This window comes from Lucilia sericata, unplaced genomic scaffold, assembly GCF_015586225.1.
Source record: "Lucilia sericata isolate MDLA Ls3-8-SP2 unplaced genomic scaffold, ASM1558622v1 Contig000712F_arrow, whole genome shotgun sequence".
Lineage (NCBI taxonomy): Eukaryota > Metazoa > Arthropoda > Insecta > Diptera > Calliphoridae > Lucilia > Lucilia sericata.
The window spans coordinates 159,146-170,575 of NW_023994715.1; positions in this window are offsets into that span (position 1 = coordinate 159,146).

The following is an 11,430-nucleotide window of genomic DNA, read 5'->3' on the forward strand; positions in this document are numbered from 1 at the left end:
CAAAAAAGATGGTGGGTATATTGATCTTATCATTTCGTTTGTAACACATCGAAATATTGGTCATAGACCCACAAAAGTATGAATACTCTGGGTACTTATTAAAAGTATTTTTAGTTGACCCAGTTTGTTTTGGTATTGAAAATGGGCAATATCCTAGCTCGATATTTGACCCTTTTCAGAAAATTACCATATTGCTAGTAGGGATGCCAATCGGGACTGATGTTTAGAAATACCGGGATTTTTAAAAAAATCCCGGAATCCCGATATCGGGATTTTTAAATCCCGAAAAATATAAAAAAAATTCAAAAGATCTTAATAATTTACCGACAAAAATAACCATTTCTATTTCATATTGCATAGTAGGTGTTTACTTTCCAATAAGCACTTTGTGAAAAGAAAAACAAATTAATTCAAAGTACTTAGAATAAAAATTTTTCCATTCCAGGTACTGAATAAAAACTTACTTGTGAGCAAAAGCTTCTTATATCTTATAAATATAAAATAATACCCATGATATCCAAATTTACAATGGTTTCCAAATTTACAATTTGTTGAAACCTAATATTTAGATAGTATGTGTAATGAGGATCCATACGAGGCTACATAGTGCACCTGTACTGCACCTATGTACTCATGAGACCATCTGTCTTGAACTGAATATCGGATATATGGTTTTTAATGGTCAGTAGGGAAATAATACAGAACTGTTTTCTATCAATTATAGCCATAGTAATTCCAGCTTTTGCCAAGACAATATTATTTTTAGTTATATCCCGTGTTCTCTAACCCAAATAAGGGAATTATCATCTCGCCATCTTATTGAGAGGTTGACTTCCATTATAGATTCTAATACACCCATTAGATATCCGATAGTATCAATGCCTATTTTATACCCTACACCAGCTTAGTGGGGATGGTATATTGGGTTTCTCCGGAGTAGTGCTTTTGTTTTATACTGTCCTTAAATACCCTGATGAATTTTGAAATGATCGGGCTTCTTTTGATCCTAGCCCCCATACAAAGCACAGAAGAAGTGCCGCAATGAAATTCAGCATAAAAACATTTTATGTAACTGTAAATTCGTCCTCCAAATTTTATGAGGATCGACTCATATGAAGGCATCCCACAAGCATGCCAGTAAAATATTTTCAAATTTTGGTAATGAGTATTGTAGGTAATGTAGTTATTTCACGCATTACTTGGTAATGAGTGGTCTTTATTAATAAAATTATTTAATTTTTTTGGGTAGGATTTGTTGCCAGATGTATAGAGGGTATGTCTAATAATGAATTGGTTAATGGTTTTAAGCCTAATCGATATTAGAAGATTTTTGAAAAAATATTGATTTGTACCTTCATGTAAAAACTATTCCAAATAGCACGATAAAACAATTTGTTAATGGAGCATTGGGTAATAGAATATACTAATAAACAGAGAAAATAACTGTAAGGTCGGTTTTAAATCCGGAAAAGTCGGGTAAGCACATTTGTAACCAGTTATTTTTTGGTCATCGTCAAACAAAAATAAGTAGTTATTCACCCAAAAAGGAAGTACTTACACTTTGCTCCAATATTACTTGCCTACTTACCGGGTAAGTAAAGATTTTGCTGGGATATTTCAGAAAAATAGTGTTTTAACAATAAATGGCTAAAATATATCGGTGGCGAGGTATAAATCAACTTAAATGATTTATTATGAAAAATAAATCACATTTTACTCTCATAACTGGTGTGGGGGGTTATATGGTCTACCTCGTCAGCCTATAATTTCTTACTTGTTATTTTTATATATCCAATAGTATCTATGCCTATTTATTGTCCTTTTAATTTTTGATGCATCAGCTTGTAACTAAATAGAGTCATCTTTAGTCCAAAACTTTTAAAATTCTATTATTTAACACTTTATAATGTATAAAATAGCGGAAAAACACTTAAAAATTCGCGATTTAAAAATCCCGAAATTCCCCGGGATTTCATTTTTTAAAATCCCGGTTTTCTGTACTTTCAAATCCCGGGATTTTCGGGAATACCCGTCTGGCATCTCTAATTGCTAGTAATTGGCTTAAAAAGCTTGTTTAGCGAAAATCACGTATTCGACATAAACAAGTTTTTTTGGAGCCGAAATGTTTTCGTCAAAGTTTAGGAGGAAATGAAGGTTTGTGGAAACTTGTGAAACCAGTTGGACTATTTTTAATGTATTTTTATCTGCTGAAACCTAATCGGATATCCGTTTTTTTTCTATCGCCCACCATTTTCTTGCAAAATTGCATCGAATATTTTGTTCATATTTTACATACATCTATATATATAACAAGTTAGAATGCTATATTCGGCTCTGCCGAATCTTAAATACCCTCCACCTGCAAACTACTTTTTATTAAAACCCAATATAAATATGTTATAAATGGTTAAAGTTATAGGGCCGAATTTATAGTTTATACTAAAGAAATAAATTTTAGTTAAGTATTAAAGTACATACTAAGTACTAAATTACTTTATTTCCCTTATGAAGAACTGTAAAACCCGGCACATGTTTTGTTTCCGTAATTAAGATACTATTTATCATTTTGTAATTTCTTTATGCATGTATGTATGTAACTAATTTTGGTTCGGCCCAGAAACATTTGTATTAAGTGAATTTCAGATACCGACCTATTATGTGCCGATCCTGCCGATAACTTATATGGGAACTACGACCATTAATGGACCAATTCGAAAAAAAATAATCAAAATGATTTATCTATACACAGAACATACTCATGTCGAGTTTAATAATAAATTATGTGGTATTAAGTGGTTTTCAGAAGTGAACCTTATATGGGAGCTAGTTATGGACCGATGTGGAAAATTTTCATACAAATTCACGTCGAGTTCTACCCTGATAGCTTTATTAATCAATGAATTATGCGCATTTGAGTGATTTTCGGATGTGGACCTTATATGGGAGCTATGACCGATTATGGACCGATCCGGAACAAATTTCGTAGAGTAATTCGTATACACACAAAACACATTCATGTCGAATTTTATCCAGATAGCTTTATTTATCTATGAATTATGCTCGTTTAAGTGATTTTCTGATGTGAACCTTATATGGGAGCTATGACCAATTATGGAACGATCCGGAAAAAAATTCCGTAGAATGATTTATGTATATACAAAACATATTCATGTCGAATTTTATCCCGATAGCTTTATTTATCAATAAAATATGTTCATTTAAGTGATTTATCTTTGGTAGTTTCTGAGAAGCTACTCAAGAATTAAGGAAAAACCTAATTTTTTTGAGGTAGTCTGAAATTTTTACTCATAACTTTTTACGATGTGAACCGATTTTGCTGATTTTGAATACCAAACTGCTTAGGAAAACAATGAATATTCTCAGTGAATTTGGTTGATTTCAATTGCTTAGTTTTAACGTAGGCGTGTTTTAACCAGACAGAGGTGGAGGGTATAAAAATCAATATATGTTTGTTTGATTGTTTGTTTGTACCTTATAGGAGGTTAAACCACTGAAGCGATCTTCTTGAAAATTTCTGTGTATGTTCCCCTATATCTGAAAGGAACTATAGGTAACTTTTTATTTTGAAATTGCAAGTGGGAAATTAGAGTCCTCAAATTTTTTATGGGCAATTTTGACATCCATATGATTATTTGGTAGCAAAATTGGAGGACTAGCAATAGGGGGCGTTGCACCACCCATATGTATTAAATACAAAAATTTGTATATCTAGGAAAGGTTTAAAGCTAGAATCCTCAAATTTTGCACAAACAAATATGTCATACGTGTGAATATTTGGGTAATAAATTGGCGTATTAGAAATAGGGGCGTAGTATATCCCATATAAAAAAATAATAAATTTCGTATATCTGGGAATGTATAAAATTTAAAAAAAAATTAACAGCTTGTTTTTCTAAAATGAAAATTTGTCTTCGTTCTTAAAAATAACGAACGAAATTGGCTTTACGTTTTTGTAACGAAAAAATAAATTTTCATGTGAGTGACAACGAAAGAGCTTTATTTTTCCATATATTTTTGGTTTTTAGAAAATGAATTCGTTCGTAATAAACGAAAGAAATGTCAGAAATAGACTATAGGCAAAGGCCTTTCGTTTGCCCAAAAAACAACGAAAATTTTACCAAAATACGTAATAATATGTGGCCATTTGAACCAGAATGTAATTCGCAATACAAACCTTTAAATTTCTTGAGACATTGCATAAAATTTTCATGTTGTTTTTAAAAAAACATTTTTTCATAATTTCAATTTTTTTCTAAAATTATTTTATTTTTTAGGGTTAACACCAAACACCTTATTACTACATGAAAAAATATTAAAAAATTCAGAAATATAATACGTAGGCAATAATGTTCTGTTACGATAGAAAAAGCTCATTTCATTTTAGACATTTTTAAACGAAAACTTTCAAATGTTTTATAAAAACCTAATTTTAAACTTGATCGTAATAAAATGAAATGTTCGTGTGAGAACTAAATTGTTTTAGAAAAACAGGCTGTAAATCCATAAAAAAATTTGAAGGAAAATGGGAGGAATAGAAATAGGGGTTGTGGAACCTCCCATATGAATTAATAACAAAAATTCGTATATGTAGGAAAGTATTTCAGCTAGAATTCCTATATGAGCATTTGGAAAAATAGTTGAACTAGCAATAAAGAGCGTTGCATAGGTATAAATTAAATACTAAATTAAATATGTACTAAAATTAAATACTAAATCTGGGAATCTATAAAAGTTAGAAGACTATAATTTTATAAGGGAAATTTATACATCCACATAAATATTTATGAAAATGAATGGACGAACCTTATATAATGGTCATGATACTTTTCTTACAAAGTGAAAACTGTGTACAATGATAGTTTTTTCTCCCATGAAATGTAAATATGAAAGGAAAAGAGATTTTTATTTATATTGCTTTTATGGTAGCAAGGCACACTGGGTATAGCTAGTTTTATATAATTATATATTATGTATATATAATATTTCAATATGGTTTCAAGAGAATTTCCCCACATTGCATAGCTTTATAGGGATGCCAATCCCGATCCCGAAAATCCAAAAAAATTTGGACAAAAATTAACACAAGAAATCCTAAAAGGACCTCCTCTGAAAATCAATTTGATGCCAATATTAATATCAATACATTACAATCAGCTATTTGATGAAATTCATTTTTAAAATAGAATTGATTTGAATCTAGAAAAATAATACAAAAATTGTGTAATATTGAATTTCTGCGGCATTTCATACAAATTATCATATTTTAATATTGTTCTTATATACATAAATTACACCAGAAAATTGTTTTACGATCGGTCCATATTTGGTCATAGCTCTCATACTAGGTCCCCTCCAGAATATTACACAATATTCATCGCTAAATAATGATATAGATACAGAATTTTGAAATTTTATCTTTATATACATAATTGGTCATAGCTCCCATACAAGGTCCTTTTACGAAAATCTCTTAAACGCCCATTGCTCATTACCAGGGAAACCAAAATATGCAAATGCATTTTTTTTTGTGGTGCGTCGTATGGACTCATGGATAAGATATTTACACGTTTCAGACCAATTTAAGAATTTTGGCATCGATTTGTTAGAGCATATTTTTGCAAATTTTACCCATAAGAGCATAATTTTGCATGATTTGACTTTTTTAGCATATTTAAGGCATATTTTCGAGTTTTTAGAGCATATTTTACTCTTTTAGTGCATATTTTGATGCTTTCGCTTTTTTCGTTTTTGTACATTTTCAAAACTTTATTTAAAAAAAAATTTTTTTTTTATTTTTAATTTTTTAGCCTATTTTACAATTTTGAAAAAAAATTTCGTTTGTAGAACTTAAAAACTGCAAAAAATACATTACTCTCATGAAAACCAATGTTATATTTTTTTGTTCAATAAAGCATTACATTTTAAATCAGTCATAAAACCGATTACTTTTGATTTCATGAGACCAATCCATTTTTATAGTTTAAAAAACTAATTATTGGAATTTATGACAACACCGATTAAAATGTCAGTTTAGAAGCTATGAATACAATTGGAAGAAATGTGTCAAACTTTGTCGTTTGAAATATGTTTTTTGGGGTCCAAATGGTTTCATGTTATTGTTATTGGTTATCTGAACGTAAAACGGAATTCTATTAAACTAGTTCTTCAAACTATGAGATCAATCAATTATAAAAAATCTTGTAGGATGAAATATGACACTAAACATTTATTATTTCATTACAATTTCTGTCTTTTTGAGCTTTTCAATGTTAAAAAATAATGAAAAATTTTATTTTTAGAGCATATTTTTTTGAGTTCTTTACGGCATATTTAAAGTGCTTAAAACTCTTTTTTAGAGCATGTTTTCGGTTTCCCTGCTCATTACCAAATAAAGCTATTGATACAAAATTTGGCACAAATATTAGTTTGGTATACAAAAATTCTATTTCAAGATTTTTTCACGATCGGTCCATAACATCGGTGCGGTCCCATGCAAGGTTCCCTTCAGAAAATCACATGAACACACATTACTTATTACTAAATTACGATATTTGACTGAAATATAGCTTTTATTTACAGAAATTTTGCTTAAAGAATTTTTTACGATCGGTATATAATTGGTCATATCTCCCATACTAGGTCCTGCCCCTAAAAGAACTTTAACCGTATTTAACTAGTTGCATTATCAATTTGTGTAGAACAAAGTTATATACATGTATTTTGAAAATCCCCAGCAGTTCGACAAAGAGTCAATGCATACGATAAAGACAGTAATTTCCACTAATAGTTAACCACCTGGATGATCGTAATTCGTATGTTTTGGGTCATTCGTCACGAATGTACCCTTTGTAATCGAGAATGAAGACAGTCGTCACTTTAGTGTCCTCTTTGTAAGCGGGAGCGGAGACAGTCGTCTCTTTACTGTCCTCAAGTAACCTAGAGATTATACTCTTAAAAGTTTTTTTTTGTTGTACTTCCGAAAGTAGCTATTTTACCCATCTTTTGGAGAAATGATTGTTACTTTCTACTAATGTGCCACCATCTGGTTGACTCAAATTTATATCTTTCGGATCAATCGTCACATTATTGTCCCATAGTATTCTAGAGAGTAGACACTTGAAATTTTTAAATTTTAGTTCCATTAATATCTTACCACATCCAATTCGTATGTTTTTGGTCTTTCGTCACAAATAAACTCTTTGTAAACGAGAATGAAGACAGTCGTCACTTTAGTATCCCCTTTGTAAGCGAGAGCGGAGGCAATCGTCTCTTTACTGTAGCTTTGTAGGGTGTAGAGTGACGATTGACTTCCTCGTAGGACAAGCCCATGTTAAAATGGTTGGTCACCTGGGTAGTCAGGTAGCTAGGGGCCACCACAAGTGGTAGGTTAAGTGGTCAGTTCGGGACTGTCCCGTCGAACTGCTGGGTCCTTAAATCTTTCAAACACGTGCATACATGCACATTATTAAATATCATTAAAGCACATTTTAGGGCGCTATAAAAATATAAAAGAAAATGTAATGTTCAATAAATTTTGGAATTGTTACAGATTTAAGCTGTTTAAATCTTGGGGTTTTTCTATTTAATACATGAGAAAACTTATTTCTACAAATATTTGATCAATTAAACAAGTTACAGTACTATATTCGGCTGTGCCTAATCTTAAATACCCTCCACCAGCAAGCTACATTTTATTGAAACCCATTTAACTATCTAATATTTAGATAACTTGACAAAATTGTTGTTTCCGTAGTGTGGGTACTACATTTATGCATATGTGGAACTAATTTTGATTAGATTCATAAAATTTTATATTAATAGGCCAGTAGCAAAACGTTTTAATATAAGATTTATCTATACACAAACATACTCATGTCGAATTTTATCGGGATATAATCATTTAATAATGAATTAAGTGGTATTAAGTGATTTTCAGAAGTAAAATTCCGTATAACGATTTATATATACAAAATACACATTTATGTCGAATTTTATCCCGACAACTTTGATTGTCAATGTGCATTTAAGTAATTTTCCGAAATGATCCTTATATGGGAGTTATGACCAATTATGGACCGATCAAGAAAAATTTCGTATAATGATTTATATGCTAAAAAAGAAATTCAAGTCGAATATTACTCCAATAGATTTATTAATTAATAAAATATGTGCGTTTAAGTGATTTTCGGAAGTGGACTTTATATAGGAGCTATGACCAATTACGGGCCTCTCCAGAAAAATTTCGTAGAGTAATTGACAATGAAATATGTGATTTTAAATGATTTTCGGAAGAGGTCCTTATACGGGAGCTATGACCAATAATGGACCGATCCGGTGAAAAATTGGTATTATGATTTATATGTACACAAAACTTTATACCGATAGCTTTATTTATCAATGAAACATATGCGTTTAAGTGATTTTCGGAAGTGGACCTTATATGGGAGCTATGACCAATTGTGGACCGACTGAGATCTACGTTGGTAGTATGATTTCTATTTATATTATATTTATATGTACAAAATTTTTTGTTGATACCGATATATTTGAGGGAGTTATTAACGGTAAACTAATTTTCGGGAATATACACCTTTGTATGGGGGCTATGTGAAATATTGGATCAATTATTACGAGTTTGAACATACTTGGCACAAAAAAATAATGTGTGTCAGCATTCATCGAAATATCTTTGGTAGTTTCTGAGAAAACTACTTAAGAATTGGAAAAAAAAACGTTATTTTTTCGAGGTAGTCTGAAATTTTTACTCTGAATTTTTTACGTCGTGAACCGATTTTACTGATTTTCAATACCAAACTGTACCGGATAATAAAGAATGTTTTGGGTGAATTTCGTGAATTTCTGTTGCTTGGTTTTAACGTGAGCGTGTTTACACATACTTACAGACAGACAGACAAACAGACGGACATAGCTAAATCGACTCAGAATTTCATAAGGATCAAGAATATGTATACTTTGTTGGGTATCAAATGAATATTTCTTGGTGTTACACACGGAATTACAAAGTTATATATACCCTCTATCACCACTGATAGTGGTGGAGGGTATAAAAATTATTAATATAAAAGTAGCTGGTGGAGGGTATTTAAGATTCGGCTCAACCGAATATAGCACTCTAACTTGTTTTAAATTGATTCTCTTTTAAATTGATTCTTATTTTCTTGCGTATTATTTTGCAAGAAAATAATAAACCATTCCTCGATCGAAATTCATCATACCTTTTCAAATCGTTCGAATTCCATCACTTACTGGAATATTTATTTTATTTCGGCACAGTCAAATATAAATTTATTTTTTAAATGATATCTGGAAGGTTTTGAATTTCTAGCTTTCTACAAATCTGAGTGATAACGGTAAAGGTAAATTAAATTTTTCTGAATGTAGATAACATTTTCCAAAGAAAGGGTTCATTTATGATCTAAATTGATATACGAAGGATTGAACGTTATATTTATTATACCCCACAACCACTAAGTTTGTGCTGATGTTTGTAACGCATAAAAATATTGGTCCTACACCCACCTTAAAGTATACCGATCGAATCAGTATCACTTTCTGAGTCGTCGTGTGAATCTAGCCACCATACGAACCCCCTTTTAAAAATACTTAAACGTCCAAACATTTACTTATAACTATTAGTATCACGATGACATTCAGCATAACTAACCTTTATATAAAACTAGCTATACCCAGTGTGCTTTGCTACCCTAAAAGGAATATGTATAAATAAATACCAGATTTATTATATGTAACATATGAAAGATGTCAAGCAAATTATTGCAAGTTCGCCAGTTTCTATCTATCGCCAATTTCTATCTATCTATAAAAAATTTGAATAATATAAGAGTTTCCAATATGCACGAAATTTTGTATTTAATTCATATATGTTGTGCCAAGCCACCCATTGAAAGTCCGCCCGTTATGCTCTAAATGTTCACATGAATTTCAAAGTTCTCCATGTAAAATTTGAAGATTCTAGCTCTAATAGTTTCTCAGATATACGAATTTTTCTATTTGATTCATGTGGGGGCTTCAAGACCCCCCAGATGAAAGACCGCTTTTTTCCTCCAAAATGTTCAAATGAATATTTAAGTTCTTCGTGCAAAATTTGAAGAATTTAGTTCCATTAGTTTTCCAGATAAACGAATTTTTGTCTTTAATTAATATAGGAGGTGCCGCTCCCCTCATGGGTAGTCCGCCAATTTATTACCCAAAATGTTTAGATGGAGGTTAAAGTTTTTCGTGCAAAATTTTAAGAATTTAGTTCTATTAGTTTCCCAGATCAACGAATTTTTCTTTTTAATTAATACGGGAGGTGCCGCTCCCCTCATGGGTAGTCCGCCAATTTATTACCCAAAATGTTTACATGGATGTTAAAGTCCTTCGTGCAAAGTTTTAAGAATTTAGTTCTATTAGTTTCCCAGATCAACGAATTTTTGTTTTTAATTAATATGGGAGGTGCCGCTCCCCTCATGGGTAGTCCGCCAATTTATTACCCAAAATGTTTACATGGATGTTAAAGTTTTTCGTGCTAAATTTTAAGAATTTAGTTCTATTAGTTTCCCAGATAAACGAATTTTGTGTCTAATTTATATGGGAGGTGCCACGCCCCCTAATGCTAGTCCGCCTACTTTTTGTCCTAAATGATCATATTGACACTAAAGTGGCCCCCGAAAAAATTTGAGGACTCTAACTGTTATATTATCTCAAATATACGGATTTTATATTTTCTTAATGTGGGCGTGGCTCATCGCCCACTTCAATTTTCGAAATAAAAAGTAGCCCTATTACCTATTCCAGACATGCCGGAATACGCTGTGAGAATTTCAAGAAAATCGGTTCAGCCGTTTAGTAGTCTATAACGTTCAAACATACAACATATAAACATACAAACATACAAACAAACACACATTCATTTTTATATATATAGATTACAACCCTCTTGACCCTAGCTCCAATATAAAGCCTCTTTAGAAATTAGTTTTTCATCAATAAATTGCTTAAATACATCGGAATTAAGGTAACATTCAACAATTTTTTATGAAAAATAAATAATTTTTAAAATATACCCATTGTGTAGGGTATCATATAGTCGCCCATGTCCGACTATACTTTCCTACTTGTTTTTATTTAGGAAGTTTGTATGTAGTTACCAAATTTCTGAAATTATGATATTCTAAAAGTTTTTATTTAAGAATTGGAATTAATTGGATTGCTTTAATTTCAATTTATCCTCTGTCGATTAATTTCCACAAGATTAAACAATTTTCTTTCACAAACATGAAGATTTAAGATTTTCATGTATAAAATAATTAAATTTATTTAATCCCGAATTGCAATTTTCAAATCCCGAAACCATGGATTTGTAAAAGCCAGTCCCGGTTGGTTCCC